At 35.2% G+C, this 18504-nt stretch overlaps 2 protein-coding genes across 3 annotated transcripts in view; both read left to right on the top strand.

The window, feature by feature from the left end:
* Positions 1 to 18504, top strand: part of LOC135217096 (PIN2/TERF1-interacting telomerase inhibitor 1-like) — a 68564-nt gene that overhangs the window by 44599 nt on the left and 5461 nt on the right. The gene's annotated exons all lie outside the window — the stretch shown is intronic.
* Positions 2474 to 18504, top strand: part of LOC135217095 (organic cation transporter protein-like) — a 77874-nt gene continuing 61843 nt past the window's right edge. The window contains exon 1 of the mRNA XM_064252782.1: positions 2474 to 2559. The gene's annotated coding sequence lies outside the window, so the exon portion shown is untranslated. The remainder of the gene's footprint in view (positions 2560 to 18504) is intronic.

Genomic DNA, 18504 nt, shown 5'->3' with positions numbered 1-18504 from the left:
AGAAAATGTCTCAAGGGTAGCGAATAAGTAACATAAAACCTTGGCAATCAAAGGTTACCACAGTTTTGGATCGTCTCAGCGGTGTAGTTGGTATGGTATTAGCGTCCCACTTCGGTGGTCGCGGGTTCGATTCTCGGCCATTCCATTGAGGAGTGAGAGATGTGTATTTCTAGTGATAGAAGTTCACTCTCGACGTGGTTCGGATGTCACGTAAAGCCGTTGGTCCCGTTGCTGAATAACCACTGGTTCCATGCAACGTAAAACCACCATACAAACAAACAAACAAACCACAGGTTTGGCCAGCAGTGCTGAATGTGTGATATGAGTTCATTTATTTGAACAATTATGATCGTGGAGTGCCGGAAATCCTTAGCGTCACAATTAGGGTAATAGGGTGGTAGGCTAGGAAATAATGAAATTCTTTTAGATATGAATTGAAAACGGTTAACACGCATGAAAAGTAAAAACGTACTTCAGCATCTGCATCAGTCACCGATAATGAAATGTGGTTGAGTGGTTATCACTGATGCAAAAAAAAAAAAAAAAAAAAAAAAAAACAAAAAAAAAAAAAAAAAAAAAAAAAAAAAAAAAAAAACTAGACCAGGTACCTACTCTTTTGCTAGAATTTGGTGTGACTAAAAGTTACAAGACGCATACTAACCTGTGTTCCCGGGTTAACTAATTTTATATGCATTTCCTGATCTGTAGGTGACTGGAGACGATTTGAGTCCGTCCTGGACCCATTTCAAGATAAAATATATTTTAGCCTTATAGCTACTTGAAATACGAGGTACGCGTCGTTGTCGTCATATCCTGCATCCAAGTACCGAGATGATAGGTCCTGTAATCTGAACGAAAAGAAAAATGTTGAAGTTGACCGTGTGTACCAAAGCTCTTATGACAGGGTGAAAAATAAACGCCGTTACGAATGAATAGTTATTTAAAATCACGACTCCAACAATACACTTTTGCGATTGTTTTTCGTTTAAGAGAATTTATTACGACTGACTGGATAGCAAGTAAAACTCAGTAATATTGCAGAGTAGTAGCGCACACATGAGTCATTCTCTTATGCACGGTGTCGAGTTATGGTCCAAGGAGGCGACCCCCCCCCCCCCCCCCCCCCCCCCTCCCCCCCCCCCCCTTTACCCCTTCCCTTTAGGTTAAGGCATGGCCAGAGGACTGGTAGGTTGCACTCCTGTTAGAACACGTTTTTTTGATCTGCTTTAAGGGGGACCCGCAGGAATAGCCCTAAGTTCGCAAATCAGGTGCACTTGGTCTGGTTGGATACTATAATCATATCAAAGTCTTCTGTACGTGGTTTGAAATATGCCAGACTTTAAAAAGTTTTCATCATAATGCAGGCAAGCGAGAATTTCTCACGTTGGAATGCAGTAAAATTTGCTCAGTGAGTGCAAACAAGTGGAAGACATGAAATATCCACTAAAAATTAGGTTCAAGAAGGTATGGCCAGCTTTAGTCAATACCAACAAGTTATATTATTTCATTATCGTAACCTATCGTGGCTGTCAAACTCCCGGTCATCAGCGTGTCAGATTCAGTTTATAAAATCACGATTTGATTAATCAAATTAGTATTACGTGAGTTGCCAAATATACAGCCAATGGCGAAGAATACGGATAATTTGCCGGATTTAAAGTTTCAGAGTATGAATACTGTGGCAGATAACGATATTTATTCATTTGAAACGCAGCTCGAACACTTCATAGAGAAAATATACAGGTAAGAGAGAGAGAAAAAAAACCGTATCTTTGAAATGAAAATGTTTTAATTTGAAAAAACATTTAAATCTAGGTAAAGAGATAGTCTTACACGCAAAAAGTGGTCTTAATTAATAGAGCACGAATTCATGTTCGCAATCAGACATGGGTAAGCCATTGTAAGACCTCCTTTCTACGTTGTCATTAACAGATTGGACGAGTATGATAATTGCTTGGTGTACTACAATGAAGGTGTTATTATAATTTCACATAGATAATCGATATGAGAATAATCATAAGAAACAAACAATCTTTTCCCAAGATTATCTTATTAAAAATTAAGATCGGTTACGCACAAGTGTATTCACACTCACATTTGTGCATGTGTGTGTAGCTGTTTGAATAGCAGGGGTGGTATATATATATATATATATATATATATATATATATATATATATATATATATCTATCTATCTATATATATATATATATATATATATATATATATAGATCTTTATTCTTAAGCGTAAGCATAATTTTTTTTTTTGCAACATGCGATACTGTATCATTACCACCGGATGTATATTTCTTCACAGTTTATTTTCTGTGTATTACACCCATTTGATAAATAGGAAAATACGTAGAGCCAAGGTCAATGGATTTGGCCGCCTCTGCGTTGTCAATCGAAGCGATAAGTTTGCCTCGGTTCTATGCATGCTCAGATAGGAAGTCACTACGGGAATGATAAGGCACAATTTTAAAAATTGCAAGAGCACTTAGTTGCTACCGAACTACGACGAAGTGTGGGTCGCCTTCTCTCTCTCTCCAGAAAGAAAATGTACGTATATGAGTGGCAGATTAGTTAAGTTTAAGCAAGTTGTTTTATAACGGAGGACTGAAGATGATTGGATCAGTGGACCAGAAGGATGTGAGTCATTCTATAGTTATATATATATATATATATATATATATATATATATATATATATATATATGTACATATATCATTTATATATATATATACATATATATATATATATATATATATATATATATATATATATATATATATATATATATATATTATATACACACACACACACACACACACATATATATATATATATATATATATATATATATATATATATATATATATATATATATATATATATATATGCATATATATATATATATATATATATATATATATATATATATATAATATATATATATATATATATATATATATATATATATATATAATGTTAAGTCATGCACTTTATGTAAAACTGAACACTCGAATGGAAGGGCCTTACATCCTGTCTTGAAGAAGTACACTTAGTATAAATATATCTACACTGCATATAATTTTAAGGTTGTAATGTTGGTCCCCCACTACAGTGAGAGAATACATTTGTAGAGGTGTTTAAGTGAAACTTGTGATGTATGTATAGTTTCAAGTGTTTAATAAATATCTGTTTGTAGATTGGTTGATAGTGTAGAAATGTGTGCTATGCATGTTAATGTTGTCTCTTATTACAAGAGGAGTAAGACTATTGAAAGGATGGAAAATGTAACCATACGAGTAAAAAAAAACAAAAAAGTGTTGGATAGAGAAGAGCTGGATCACAGTCTTATGAAATGGTTGGGGAAGGGCTGTAGTAACCGATCAGCGAATTTAGGCACCGTGGCCCGATTTCTACTTGGATGCTTTAGGCAAACAAATCCATTTCCACATTCACATCCCAATGGATGGCAATTACATGGGTGGTAAACGGTAGTTAGCACTCTCCGGAGTCCTCCAGCATAAAGAAAATTATATGTATTATATATATATATATATATATATATATATATATATATGTGTGTGTGTGTGTGTGTGTGTGTGTGTGTGTGTGTGTGTGTGTGTGTGTAGATTTCTGGTTCACCAATTGACCCATCTGCGCATCCTGACCTTTCGTTTGAGAGACTGGAGTACGATCTTGATGTGAGTCAGAATTTTGTTTCTGTTAAACACGTGCTCGCGTTGATAAGTCCTCCACACACACACACACACACACACACACACACACACACATATATATATATATGTATATATATATATATATATATATATAGATATATATATATATATATATATATATATATCAGAGGGCTACCGAAACTCAGTAGATCACAGTTAAGGAGTTTATTATGAGATACGTTTCGTGTCATCCTGACACATCATCAGTCTGTAATGTAAAATCAATTCACATTTATAAAAAAATATAATTAAAGTTTACATGCTATTCTAAAAGGAAAACATAAAACACTAAAGTTATTCATAAAGATTATTGTTAAAAGCTAAAAATACTAAAATTATTTACAAGGTGACATAAAAATTGTAGAAATTTGGGATTAAAAAGGAATATTAACCTTAATAAAGCGAAGGACAAGAAAGGAATGGCTGTAGGACCGTCGTTTGCCCAGATCTCGACTACGCCAAGAAAAGCTGAGTAGAGGATTGACTAGAATTGAGGGAAGGAACGAGGTGCTTGATATGTAAAGACTCAAGTGTCGTTATATATTGGCTATGCTTGGTATTGTCGTTTATGCGATCCAATATTATTTACAAATTTACTTGCCCAGGGTGTCCCGGTACTTACGTTGGATCGACGAAACGCTTGTTGCAAGTTCGATATTCTAGTCATTTGGGAGTAAGCTACAGAACTGGCCAGAGGATAACCAATCCTTAACCTTCTAATGTAAGAAATCATGCAGCTCTCTGTAAAATTGAAATTAGCAAAAAACATTTTTCGATAATTGACAATACCCAGCATAGCCAATATATAACGACACTTGAGTCTTTACATATCAAGCACCTCGTTCCTTCCCTCAATTCTAGTCAATCCTCTACTCAGCTTTTCTTGGCGTAGTCGAGATCTGGGCAAACGACGGACCTACAGCCATTCCTTTCTTGCCCTTCGCTTTATTAAGGTTAATATGCCTTTTTAATCCCAAATTTCTACAATTTTAATGTCACCTTGTAAACAATTTTAGTATTTTTAGCTTTTAACAATAATTCTATGAATAACTTTAGTATTTTATGTTTTCCTTTCAAAATATCATGTAAACTTTAATTATATTTTTTATAAATGTGAATTGATTTTACATTACAGACTGATGATGTGTCAGGATGACACGAAACGTATCTCATAATAAACTCCTTAACTGTGATCTACTGAGTTTCGGTAGCCCTCTGATGTCTACATGTTCGCACCTTTTGATATATATATATATATATATATATATATATATATATATATATATATATATGCTGACCAACCTGGCGTGCCCCTGGTAATCCCTGAGTGACAACCGATAAACTCTCTCTCTCTCTCTCTCTCTCTCTCTCTCTCTCTCTCTCTCTCTCTCATCATTCCTGTTAAGATAGTTGCTTCAGTTACATTGCCCAGCATTTTGACATTTTACAGTTTACATGTCACCACACTTCCAACCCCTCCTTCTTATTGGAACTGAACTTGGACTTAAAGGGCTTTGGGAGTGTCACTATTCATTCCAGCAACCTCGCAAAACGTGATTAAACACCAATATCTGTCGTTTTCGTTATTTTTACGTCAACCACTTCCTACCCCTTATCAACCACCTTCCTATCAGGGCTGAACTTGGACTCGAAGGGCATTGGGAGTGTCACTATTCATTTCAGCGACCTCGTAAACTATGAATTAGAGTATGCTCTAATATATGTCGTTTTCGATTATTTTTACAATACCCCTTCCCACTTCCACCTTATCAGGGCTGAACTTAGACTTGAAGGACACCGGGATTGTCACTATCCATTTCAGCGACCCTGAAAACAAAAATATGGATTAGACACTAATATATGTTTTTCTTTGGTAATATTCACATTTTACCCGCCTCTCACAGCCCTCCCCCCCCCCTCCTTTACCCAACCATTTATCACATTTTACTTCTGTTTTCATCATAATCTTTCCCGGTTTGATAATGACTTACATTTAAAATCTCATCAAAACCGACCAAGAAATGTGGATTTGTATAGTGTTTGTACAACCAAACACTCAAACAAACAAACAGGTATTTTTTCGTTTACATATATATATATATATATATATATATTATGTTATATATATATATATCTATATATGTGTGTGTGTGTGTGTGTGTGTGTCTTATGTGTGTGTGCGCGCACGTGCACAAGTATTTTGGTTTTCCTATGAAAGCCCCCTCAAATGTCCAACGCGTACGTTCGGAAATAAATGTAGATGCTCATTAGTGTCCAATACAATGCAAAAGTGTTTTGAAAAAATCTCCTCGGCATTATAAAGTATTCTAACTGAATGTTAAGCCTTTCAAGTGAGAAAATTTATGTCATCTGGGTGTGCGCAATTGCTTGATATAAGATCCCGCCTCCTTCACCAAATATATAAAAACGAAAAGCAGACTAAATATAGTGAGTGAATGAAGATTCGTTGCCCTACCCAGACCTAAAATTAAACGGAGTGTTGAAATGTATTGAGGAATACAAGTAGTTTGGTTTTCCTGTGAAAGCCCCCTCATATGTCCAACTCGTATGCTCGGAAATAAATGTAGATGCTCATTAGTGTTCAATACAGTGCAAAAGTGTGTTGCAAATATTTCATCGGCATTTTAAAGTATTCTAACTGAATGTTACGCCTGTCAGTATGAATAATTAGGTCACCAAAATAGATAAATAACGAAAAGCAGTCTAAATATAGTGAGCCAGTGAAGAGTTATTGCCTTACCTAGACCTAAAATTAAAGGGATTGTTGAAATGTGTTGAGAAATTAAGAGAATGGTACTTGGAAAATAATTCTTGCATACTTCATCTTTCGTAACTGATCTTTCTTATGAAGAGTAGACTTGTACGTATTATGGTAACTTTCCTGTGTACATTAGTATAAAATTTTAAAAATTATAGATAATTTAAGGCAACGAAGCGGAAATAAATTTTACGTACTCAAGTCATTCGTAACTGATCATCCCAATGGAGTGGCTCCTCGTATTTTGGTTCAATTGCCTTTTTATACTGATTGAAGTTTTGTTTGAAAACAATAATCTCTGGCAACGAAAAACGGTGCTTGTGATTTGCAAGGATCTGAGATTTAGGTTTTTCCTGTCCATAATGTATCGGAGGCTAAGCTACTGCTTAGGATTAAGTTGTTTTTCAATTTCGTCCTCATTCTCTTACATACTACAGATATTCAAAGCGCTGAATGAGCTAAATTCCATATTCTGTTGTAAAGGTATTCGTGCGGACTGTATACCTGTTGATATACGTTTGCTTGTATTGTAGTAATGCTCATCCAAATTCTAGGTACGAGTACTTACGTTTATTAATGTAATTTATTTTGTACATTAACATACAGAACCTACTAAATGAGTGAGATAGATCAGCTATATCTGTACCTCACTCTTGTAGTAGATTTTATAAGTGCATGTACAACTAATGTGCATAGATAAAACATAAGTACTCAAATTCAGCCACTGGATGAGCATTACCGCAGAATTCTTAAAGGAAGAATATATATATATATATATATATATATATATATATATATATATATATATATATAGTGTGTGTGTGCATATGTTTGTATAATATATTATCACTAATCGAGTAACCTACTACAACTCCAAGCACGGCTGCAGTCTGTATCAACCCCAAGGCCGAGAAAAATAGTGAATTTGTACAGTAAGTAACGAAAGCCGGAATTACGAATTACCAGTATGAACGTAATCTAAGGCACACATGTCTTCGTTAGTTTTTGCATACACACGACACATATATGTTACAGAAGAAGGAAAAATTAGAAATATGTATTGAATATCCTCAAGAGTTATCGTTGTACAAGCACGAGAATCGAAAATAATTTCTCGCTTGGGTCTCTGTGTTTTGAGGCTAGTGCGTCGTTCACTAGACCGAGGCTAGTGTGTCGTTGCACTACGGATCTCTCTCTCTCTTCTCTCTCTCTCTCTCTCTCTCTCTCTCTCTCTTCTCTTCTCTCTCAGGAACATTATTGTTCTTTCTAAGAAAAAGAAAAACCTTATTTTACAGGTTTTGCATGATTACGTTTCTCTCTCTCTCTCTCTCTCTCTCTCTCTCTCTCTCTCTCTCTCTATATATATATATATATATATATATATATATATATATATTACTATATATAAATATATATATATATATTCACGTATATGATATAGAAATATATTTATATATGTATATATAATGTGTATATATATGTGATATATATATATATATATATACTATAGTATATATATATATATATATATATATATTCATTTGTAATAATTATGTAGCCAAGACTTTTGCCTCACCAATGAAAAGCTGCAGGCTCGACTCCTGAGCAACATGGAACTCTCTGATGAGCTCATTCCATTAAATATCATCGTGCCTTTGGCTAACGCAAACAGTGAAATTTGTAACTGGTAATGAGTTTGACTGTCGTGAATAGTAATCAGTAGAGAGAGGACTGCGGAGTTAGCAACTAGAAGGCTAACACCTTGTGGCGAATATAAATGAACACTTGTGCGCTACAATAGATCTAAAGTCCGCACCATATTTCACACGGGTGCGCTCAAGCACTTGCCAACAATTTATAGTTTGGTAGGTACTGGTACCCAGAAATCTACATGAGATTACGTCCATTGGCCATTGGGCAGTACTGCACTTTTCCAGTAAGGGACATTTTGTTGTTCATTTCTTTTTTTATAGTTACTGCTGGTTGACGACGTTATGCTTACAATGGCGCTCAGCGATGGACTCCTTGTACCGATATTCTTGATCGTTACTGACTGTTCTCCGCATCTTCTTCTTTCTCTCCTAAACGTGGTCTACATAAGTGATTAACATTATCACAGACATTATAACACCCTTAATCTAGGAATTGCCTTGTTTCCACTCCTGTCCTAAGTTGTATACTGATAATGTTTATGAATTAATAAAGTTTAAGAAAAATGTTAGCTATGTGACTACGTTTTCTCTATAGTAAGTTCATTTTTCGTTTTTTATAATCTTAAAATACGGTGTTATTTGTACTTGACGTATTTTTCTCTGTAGGCCATGTACTTGCAAGAACAAAAGAGATTACTGTCTAATTCTTATATTTTGTATTATTATGTCTCTTTTTTTGGACAAATTTGTACTAATAAGTGTAAATTTTGTCAATAAAATAACTAACGAACTAACCGTTCACTTGACTTACTGCTACATGTAGTCACAGCCAAATCTACATTATCTTGTTCAATTAATTAAAGGAAATGAAAAACGAGGATAGCTTAAGTGATGGTAGGCTCTTACCAAGCCCTTGGACAAGTTAGCATACCCAGGACCGCCTTAGGGCTAGGTCTCTTGCTGGTTAAGGGCCAGCTCAACCAGAAGCTACTAAAGAATATGATGGCTTAATGCTTCCCGTTTTCTGTTGCAGATCGCCTTATTAACGAGTGATCCCGGAAAAGAAAGAGTAACGTCATGCCAGAGACAGGGACAGAGAGGACTCACTGTGAGGATTCGAACCCCAGCAATCGTGATAGAAACATTTCAGATGTTCATCCGAATGAAGCCCGGGGCGTAGCAGGACTCGATTCATTCGAAGATGTTCTAGAGGTCATCGGGACTCGTGGTCCGTGAACCTCACCATCTTCTTCATTTGTAGTTTAGGTGTAGCGGGGAAACGAACGAGTCGTTTCACGTTGAAGTCGGTGTTGACAAAAAGAGGTAGATTCGTGTAGAGGTGATTGTTATGCGGGAAGGGCTGGAGATGGGTCGGAAATGCTGGTTTTAGTTGGAAAAATAGATTTGATAACAATGGAATGTGTATGCGTGCATCTGTCTATATATCTGCATTATATATATATATATATATATATATATATATACATATATATATATATATATATATATATATATATATATATATAATATATCATATATATATAAATATATATATATATATATATTATATATAAATGGTTGTGGGTGTAAATATATATCTATATATCTATCTATATATATTTATATATATATATATATATATATATATATATATATATATATATATATATATATATATAATACAGAGAGAGAGAGAGAGAGAGAGATAGGTTTGTCCCCGTCATCCTGGCATGTGAGGTTATCAGAACCACGCAATAGACCTTGTCTCTGATAGCTTGAAGCAGTAATCACCAACAGAGCCCTGCAACGCTGACGTCATAGTCTTTGTTAAACACATTCGTTTTTGTAGTTGTTTAACATAATAGCGTAGGTTGAACAATGGTCATTTTTTGTGCTTTATCTGTTTTGGAAACTATTCTTTTCAGCAAAACAGTTTATTGATAAACTTTTATTCTTGTGACATTAAATTACGTGAAATGTATAAAGCATTATTATCTAAATAGATGCTGCGGCCATTCGTGTCTGATTTTCTTTTTGACGTTTTGTTAAAATTCACCATTTTCCGAACTGTAAAGTTTGCAATTTTGTATTTATTAATTTTTTCGTTGTTTGTCTTAAGTGTTTATATTTGTATTTTCCAGGGGTTGTTAACCAGAAACAAAAAGGGCTGATATTCGTCTTCTCACGTAAAAGTGTTCAATAACTTTAATCCAAAACTCCACCGATTTTTATCAGTGCTGAACGTGATTATAAATGATGGTAATCATGCATCCCTCTTTTTTAAATGATTTTGTATAATTTTTGGGCGGGGTAAATATTTATCAGTTAGAAATCTTATCTTTCTCCGGTTAAAAAGCTCGCGTTTGAGAGCTTTCAGTTTTTCAAGGATTTGAGACCTCCTTTGGTTAGGTATTTAATTAAGACTAAATGATGTTGGCGCAGATCGAAATAAGAACTTTTAATGTCATTACGATATGTATATATATATATATTTTTAAAATATTTGCAGCGGCCTTCGCGAATGTGTTCCAGTCAATAACCTACGAGTTTTTAGGTGTCACTCCCAGTTACTGGTGTCATATTGGGCCTCTTGTCGATGCCAACTGGACTCAGGAGCAGATAGTGTCCTTGTCGAGGGTTCAAGGGTGAGTGAGTCAGCCGTCAATGTTCTGCTTCGACTTTTTCCAGATCTCTCTTCATACGCTCACGAGGAGTTTCAGGTCCTGAATTTTGAATTTTTTATTTTATTGATTTCCAAAATGAAATACTTTCGTTGGGAAGAGTAATTTTGTCATTTCTGAACGTGATTTGTATTTGTATTACATATGGCAATTTAATCGTGTGTAAGCACTACAGTATACCACATACTACAGCAGTGTGCAAATACAAGAATGCATTCCGTCTAAGCCTTTTAAATTAATAAAGCAACAAATCAGATATTAAAACCCGTATATTTCATGTAGTAGTACCTTGTAACTCAGAGAGCGAAAGTGTGTTAAAAGCATTTTTTTTTCTTTCTGTGAGAGTATAAGTTTAGTGGATACATTTTTGTTGTACTGTTAGTTGTCAAATTTGACAGGTTATTCTCAGTACCTGTTGTTGGTCGAATATGTACAATTTTAATCCTTGATGTCGCAAATGTGCGTTCATCAAGCACGCACGAGACCAACAGTTTTAAAGTTCTCCTTAACAATTTACTTTGATGTGGAGAACATGTCAAATAAATTCATCAACAAGTCTCCGTGATTCCTTAGAACTCGCTCTTTGTCATCAAGAGTGCTTGAATTGGGACAATTTTTTTTTTTGGATTTCATTGTCTGAAGAATCTTCCTTTTTTCATTACAATTATATTAAATTCTTAATATTTAATCACCTGGATTTCTTTGGGACTAAGATCAAACTGATCTGTATTCCATACGGGAGACCGACCGAGACAAGCAATGAAAAGGTAACAATAGGTACAGAGTCTAGATTACTATTCCATTATATTCCATTAATGAAGCTTCATGAGACACGTTTCTGTTAGATTGACAGGAATGTCATTTCAATCAGAATTTGGGTTACCGGATATTAATAATCATTCAAAGAAAGCGTTGTTAGAGGGCAAAATTTCTGGGTTCAACATCTGCAGATGAGCTTCGTTGTCTCTAAACGACTAACTGTTTTGTGCCAAGGACTGTCCTCTATCTGTTTCTAGACATCGTATGGAAGCGCAGCCAAGCAATCAAATAAAATGCTTCAGCGCTCGTAAGTAAGTTCTCTGCATCTACCAAGCTGAGCATGTATAGAACAAACGAAAATATGATTATATATCTTCAGGCATAGACCAGCTAGTTAGGTAAAAGAAGCCAGCAAACCAGATGTTTATAGAAATTTTCGTTCGTTCGCTTAATTTATTGGATATTTATTCAAATGCAGACCTGTTTAGAGTTCAACGGACTCTTGATTGGTTGAATATCTTTGCGTGTTCATATGCTAAAGAAAAAACTCCAACTGACTCGCGATATTGAAAATAAAGCTTGCATACAAGTTGGTTAGATATATTATATGTAGAATTCTCTCAACTACCCACCAAAGCAAAAAACAAATTATTTGAATAAGTTCGAGCCAGTAACAAAATACCATTATTTTACAGAAGTTTGATTTACACTCCCATGAAAATTTTCTGAAATTTCAGTGGAACAGGGCCATACTAACATGAAAAAACCGAAGGACACCAATGATTCTGAGCTCATGCGGTGCACTGTAGGCATTACCAAGGTTCTTTGCAGCGTGCCTTCGGCCCCTAGCTGCAAACCGCTTTCGTTCCTTTTTGACTGTACCTCTTTCCATATTCTCTCTCTTCCTCTTACTTTCACCCTCTCCTAACACTTGATTCATAGTGCAACTGCGAGGCTTTCCTCCTGTTACACCTTTCAAACCTTTAGCTGTCAATTTCCATTTCAACGCTGAATGACCTCATAGGTCCCAGTGTTTGGCCTTTGGCCTAAATTCTGTATTAATAATAATAATGATTCTGAGATGATTTTTTCTGAATTTCATCCAGGAATGGAAGCCGGTGGGACGGTTGCACGATGAACAATTACAACTACACGAAGGCCGCGGAAATAGGATACAGTGCTTCTATTGAGAACCCCGACTCAATCGCCATAGGCTGGTGACCTCACTCGGTTCGGTGTCTCGTAAGAGACTTCAATACCACCGAATATAAATCCACCGTCGTTATTGAGGTAGGTCCTCGCAGTTGGCAATGCCAGCTTCGTCCTGTGAGCTTGCTGTATGATGCGTTTCGGCTAATCCCAATTTCCTTTTTAGAATTTTGTGTGATCCCGGGTTCAAACGTATGGAATGTTTCTATGATTCTGTTCAGGAAACATTGCACGTATATATATATATATATATATATATATATATATAGTATAGAATAATATATATGATATATATATATGTATATATATAATATAGTATATATATATATCTATTATAATATATATAATATATATATATCCACAGGTGTGAAAAATAAGAGACAGGGTGTAGGTCTGACGGTTTCGGCTTTATTTTCAAGCCATTGACAATGGCCTGATACATAGTATTAGAAGTCACAAGTACTATATATACTACAGAGACAGTACTGACGAACACACACGCAACCGTTTGAGACTGCAGATCCACCCACAGGCAGGTGTCAAGGTAGGAATGGCTTTCAAAAATCATCTGGCTAAAATTTACAGTAAATTCTCAAGGGATACTACCGATTAGGGTACCCACCGTAGGAGACAACAAGTCCACTCCTGACAGGTGTCAGGGAGGCGGGGTTGGACATCTCATTACCACTACTGCCCCCCTCCCCCTTTACTGCGTTTACAATATAATCCTATTTCCATACATCTCTACAGCCTACCAAAATTAAAAAATTTAAACAGTTTACAAATTTCTTTTGATATTAAAGGATCAAGTTTATACATTCCTTGACTGATGTTCATATTATTGCTGTAACTTTCTTTTATAAAACTAGATTCAATGATATTCCTTTCCGTTGCATTATTAGAACACACCAGCTTTTCTGCACCTTCCCAGTTAACAGCATGATTGTTCTCACTAACATGTACAAATATACCTCTATTTCCCTGTGCATATCTCACACATTGTTTATGTTGTTCTATTCTTTTTTCCAGTGCTTTCCCCGTTTGACCAATGTAAAAGTTGTCACAAGACTTACACGGAATTTTATATACACATCCTTTAGCATTATTATGGGAGTTCTTAATAAGTACCTGTTTCATTGTTTTTAAAACTACATTAACACTAAAATTCTTCAGGAGATGTGGGATATCTTTCATATTATTATTATTATAAGGTAGTACAAGCAAATTTTTGTTATTGTAAGGTTCTTTTTGGTTTTGATACATGGTCTTTTTTGCCGCTTCTGGTGTATTGTTTAGTACATTATCTGGATATTTCAGTTTCTTGCCTGTATTCCGAATCTTATCTATCTCCTCATCTATATATTCTGGGCTACATACCCGTAGTGCTCTTAGAAACATAGATGCAAACACTGATCTTTTAACCTTATTGATTTGTCCAGAATAGAAATGTACACAGGAAGAAATATTAGCAGGCTTTCTGTAAACACTATATTTAAACCCACTACTCTTTCTCCGTATGAGGACATCCAAAAAGGGTAGGCAACCATCTTTTTCAATTTTCATAATAAATTTAATTGATGGTACTAATTGATTTAGCCTGGTAAAAATGTTATTTACATCTTCGTTCCCTGGCCATACACAAATTATGTCGTCAACATATCTAAACCAAGGTACATTGCGTGGAATTATATTGTTTAAAATTTTAAAATTTTCTTTTCAAAAAATTCCTATATAAGTTACTTAGCACTGGGTACAGAGGGTTTCCCATTGCCATACCAAAATTTTGTGAGTAGAATTTTCCATTGAATTCAAATTTACAGTCTTTAACACATAATTTTATCAGTTCAATTAAGGTGCTTTTAGAGAATGGTATATCCAGCTGTTTGTTTTCTAATAATTCCGATAGAAACTCCAATAGATCATCAATAGGCACTTTTGTGAATAGAGATACTACATCAAAGCTCACAAGTTTCGATTCACTATTAACTTGTACACTATTTAGTTTATCTATCAAGTCCACATTATTCTTAATATTGGCATGAGAGATGTTACCTACCAATGGGTTAAGGATATCCACTAAATACTTCGCTAATTTATAGGATGCGGAACCCACTGAGCTGATAATTGGTCTGGCAGGGAAGTTAGTTTTATGGGTTTTTATCGTACCATACATATACGGTAGCGATAGAGAGGTCACACACACCTTCTTTATAAGGCTTTCGTTACCTTTTAACAGATTTTTCACTTTTTTATTGAAACCACTATTCACACTGTCTATCGGGTTCTTATTTAATTCTTTATAAGTGCTATTATCACCCAAAAGACTTTCCATTTTTTCTATATATTCATTTTTGTTTAAAATTACTAGGGCACCTGATTTATCTGCTTTTGTCATGTGTATATCTTTATCTTTTTTCAGTTCATTGATGGCATCCATAAATCTTTTGGGTACATTTTTGGTGTCTGACTTTTTCATACTTCCATAAATCACTCCCTTAATTATGTTGACCTCTTCACTAGTTAAATCACTATATTTTTCCAAGTTGCACAATCCTTTAGTAATTTCTACACTATTTATACTTCCAGTCGATACAGCAAAATTTAAACCATAGCCTAAAGCACTGGCTACATTCCTATCCAGATGCTTGTTTGATAAATTGACGACACATTCATGATTGGCGTTGGTAGTCCAAGGGCTTCTTTCGATTAGGTGTTTTATTTTGTTGTCATGTTTACGTTTAAGCTTCTGATACACTTTCTTCCTCATATTCATATAACAATATTCCTGCAGAGAATCTCTCCAATGCGATGGCACTGAAGCTTCAAAAATGACGTCTTTTTCTCGATAAATCTTCAAAATCTGTTTAGTTTCCAATGTCTTAATACTGATATGTTTTCCCAAAATAGACTGTTGTTAATTTCACCCGAACGGTTGTCGTTCTAATTTTGACAAGGACTTAGTTATCAATGATCTTGGTATCACTTGTTCATCACGACATTCACGTAGAAACCGCAGGTGTTCCTTGTTTGTATGGGCTTGAGTGTGGACTTGTTGTCTCCTACGGTGGGTTCTCTAATCGGTAGTATCCCTTGAGAATATACTGTAAATTTTAGCCAGATGAATTTTGAAAGCCACTCCTACCTTGACACCTGCCTGTAGGTGGATCTGCAGTTCTCATACGGTTGTGTGTATGTTCGTCAGTACTGTTCTCTGTAGTATATATACTTGTGACTTATATACTATGTATCAGTCCTTTGTCAATGGCTTGAAAATAAAGCCGAACCGGTCAGGACCTACACCCTGTCTCTTATGTTTCACCTGTGGGATGTGTGTGATAAACGAATCACGTGCTAAAGTGATTAGAATCATATATATATATATATATATATATATATATATATATATATATATATATATGCTACCTTTATTTATCTATTCATAACGTTCCAAATTTTCGTGATTCAGTTATACATATATTTAAATACATACACATTATGTATATGTGTGTGTGTATTTATATGTACTATAACTGAATCACGAAAATTCGGAAAGTTATGAATATATAAATAAAGGTAGTGTATATATATATATATATATATATACTATATATATGTGTGTGTGTGTGTGTGTGTGTGTGTGTGCCTGTCTGTCTGTCTGTCGGAGAAAGAGAAAAACGGAGATCCGTTCAGCCGTACACTCCACAACTAACTTGCGACGGAATAAAGACCAGAATCAGTTAAAGTAAATACATCACAAACCATGACATCTTTAACACTTCAGAGACGGCTGCACCGAGATAACATTGATGAGTAATATTTGGTGGAGGAAAATGGAAAGAAATGTTATAAAGTTTACAATGATACTCAGTTAAGAGTGAACCATCCTTGAGCACGACTGAGATATGTAGCGTGCGTGAAATAACCAAGGTATATTCTATATATCTTGGAAATAAGGACTGAGATATGTAGCCCAGAATGCGTGCGTGAAATAAACCAAGGTTATATTCTATATATCTTGGAAATAACGACCTGGAGATATGTAGCCCAGAAAGCGTGCGTGAAATAACCAAGGTATATTCTACAATATCTTGGAAATAACGACACCATTGTTCTTCACTGCAGTGGGACTTGGTGTGTGAGAGACGGGCTCTCTATTCAACCACTCAAGCAGCAACGCAAGCCGGTGCGCTCGTTAGCTCTTTGGTGTTCGGCTACTTCTTGGACAGGTAAGTACAAGTGGATTATTTGATTAGCAATAATAATAATAATCATTCATAATAATAATAAACCTCTTGAAATGGTCAGAACCGTCAGATATTTCCTCTTTAGGAAAAGAGAGTATAGATCTTGTTATCCTTTTATTTAACCTTTATTCCAGTTTCTTTTCTTCATTTCTCGCTGTTAACCACTCCAACTTCCGTACACCCTCTTTAGCGCTGAATGGCGGAAGAAAAATTTGCCTTAGTGCTTGACTTGTAGCGTAAATTCTACGGCTCCGATTTTATTTCTCATTTACAGATTTGGCCGTCGACCGTCATCCTGGCCTGCGTCCTGTTGTCCTTGATCAGCTGTTTGGCATCGACCGTGGCTCCGGTGTTCTTGTTCTACGTCATCATGAAGTCTTTAGGGTCGTGTTTCCTCAGTGGTGTTTACGTGGGATGCTTCGTTCAAGGTAAAGTCTGTATTTTTTTTTTTTTTTTTTTTTTTTTTTTTTTTTTTTTTTTAGCAGTTGGTCCGTCCTTCCTACGGAATGTTGAGATTTGCGTTCTCTTTGTTGCTTCACACTCGCACGGGCATAATTTAGACACGCATACAGACAATAAAAAGAAATGAAAAGAATATATATATATATATATATATATATATATATATATATATATATCTATAATATATATATTATTGGTTCTAGAGAATGTTCGTAATGATTCTATAGCCTTAATGGATATTTTTCGACTTTATTGCACAGATAATCCCCTGTGTGCATTGACTCAAGTATCCCGTATGACTAGTAAAAAGCTATACAGATTGTTATATAATTTGGTTTTCCCAGTTCAATGGACATAAACTGATTGGGTAAAACACCGTATATGACCATCCAATTAATTTACAGTTTTTATTCCGAATTTCGAACACTTGCCTGGGATTCTTAAAAGAGGAAAAGAGTGGGATCTGAATGAAGTCCATTTTGGAATAAGATAAAGGTGACCTAGTAGAAACCTGAATATGAACATCTGTGGGGTATTTGCATATCTATAAGACTTGCAACCGGGGGAAGCTGGATAAGTTATTTTGGAAGCTTGAGATAGCATCTTCTCTCAAAGAAAACCAGATCTTCTGTAGTAATCAATTTTCCTGCCATTCCGTCAATTAGACTTCTTTGGAATAATACTGCAATAGGTTCAAAAGGAGGCAATAAACTATCCATTGCTAAACGGTTCATCTAGAGCAGGGGTTTTCAACCTGTACTAAACCGTATAGTACAGTGGGTACGCCAATGGTCTGTCAGGGGGTACGCGCTCCCCATGGCACCCAGAATGAATGTTAGATGCCGACCTTCAATGTGTTTTAGCAAAAACTGCTCTTAGGCCAATAGGATAGTTATTGAAAAAACAGTTTCAGCCTCATTAACTATCTTTGCAGCTGATGTAATAATAAGGTATTTTGTGTATGCAGCTCAG

The sequence above is a fragment of the Macrobrachium nipponense genome, chromosome 7, assembly GCF_015104395.2.
Source record: "Macrobrachium nipponense isolate FS-2020 chromosome 7, ASM1510439v2, whole genome shotgun sequence".
Lineage (NCBI taxonomy): Eukaryota > Metazoa > Arthropoda > Malacostraca > Decapoda > Palaemonidae > Macrobrachium > Macrobrachium nipponense.
This window is presented reverse-complemented; position numbering and strand designations above follow the sequence as displayed.